At 38.2% G+C, this 1,556-nt stretch overlaps 1 protein-coding gene across 1 annotated transcript in view; it reads left to right on the top strand.

The window, feature by feature from the left end:
• Window positions 1–1,556, top strand: part of BANK1 (B cell scaffold protein with ankyrin repeats 1) — a 378,038-nt gene that overhangs the window by 310,655 nt on the left and 65,827 nt on the right. The window lies entirely within an intron of this gene.

Here is a 1,556-nt window from a genome sequence, read left to right as displayed (position 1 = left end):
TAGGTCATTTTAAAATCTTAAACAATTTGAAGCAAATCAGACTCATCTCATTTTGGTAATATTTCCTCCCCAGCAACAAAGGAGTGTGTGTGTGTGTCTGCGTGTGTGTCTGTGTCTGTGAATCTGTGTTGCTGGGGGAGGGGCAGGGGGGGGAGCTGGGTGGAGAGTGCAAGGGAGAAACACCTGTGTCTTTGTTTTTCCCCTGGATCAAGCTGTTTGCTCATCTTTAGCTCCTTATATTCTTTCATTTACTATTAGTTCACAAGAAACCTAGAAATTCCTGTAGCTTTTGACTGTCTGGCTCCCCTATGAGATGACATCACCTGGAACTGAGATTTTTTTTTCTTATTGATGCCATTTCCTAGTGGGTTTAATTTGGTACTTTCCACTAGTTTGGTTTGTAGTAGTTGGCAAATTTCAAACTCATTCATTTAGTCATTCAAGAAATATTTATTGAATGCTTACTTTGTACAAGGCACTCAGCCAAATGGGGGAAACAAAGCTGTATAAGACATGGTCCCTGCTCTCAAGTAACTATAATCTTGTATAAGAAGGAAAATGAATGCACAAATAACTCTAATACAAGGTATAATGTGATAAATGAGATGCAAAGTGAGGGCTCTAGGAATTCACAGGAGGCAAAATGACTTCACTAGTGATCAAGTAAAAATTTATTTAGGTGTAAATAAGTAAAAAGGCATTTATTAAGTCATTACTATGTGCCAGGTACTCTACTAAGGGCTGAGACATAAATAGAAGAAAGCAAGAAAGTCCTTGCTCTCAAGGAACATACATTCTAATATGGGAAATAGATAGATAGATAGATAGATAGATAGATAGATAGATAGATAGATAGATAGATAGATAGATAGATAGATAGAGAGGGAGGGAGAGAGAGAGGGAGGGATGGATGGATGGATGGATGGATGGATGGATGGATGGATGGACGACAGAATAGATAAATGAGTAGAGAATAGATAGAAAGATGGATGAAAGGATAGATAGAAAGATAAATAGAGATATATAATAAGTAGAGATAGATGATACATATAGGAGAGAGAGGAGAGAGAAAAGGAAATAGAGGAGAGAGAGAAGGAAGTAAAGGGATTGATGGAGGAAAAAGAAGAGGGAAGAGAACTAATGGTGAACAGAAAACACAGAGAAGTCAGAGAACATCAAGATGTTTGGAGGTAAACAGAAGTTATCCTTTCCAGGAATACTAGTGTTAATTTGATTACTCTTCTCAGATCCAGATTTGTGGGACAGGGAGTGGGGAAGATTCAGTGACCTTAAGATGGCGAGGGAATTGAGTAGTGAGTCTGGAAAGATACAGGCAAGATAAGGTGAGTCCTCACCAACCAGAAGCCCTGAGTCCCAGGGATGGGAACTTGAGTTCCAAGTCAAAGATGGATACTATAGCTAAGGAAGCATGGAGAAATAAGCAGGTGGCATTTGAGCTGAATCTTGAAGAAAGAATAGAATTGTGATAGATAGATAGATAGATAGATAGATAGATAGATAGATAGATAGATAGATAGATAGATAGATAGATAGAT

This window comes from Petaurus breviceps, unplaced genomic scaffold (genome assembly GCF_028583685.1).
Source record: "Petaurus breviceps papuanus isolate PSGF00001 unplaced genomic scaffold, PetGlider_PUasm1.0 126, whole genome shotgun sequence".
NCBI lineage: Eukaryota > Metazoa > Chordata > Mammalia > Diprotodontia > Petauridae > Petaurus > Petaurus breviceps.
This window is presented reverse-complemented; position numbering and strand designations above follow the sequence as displayed.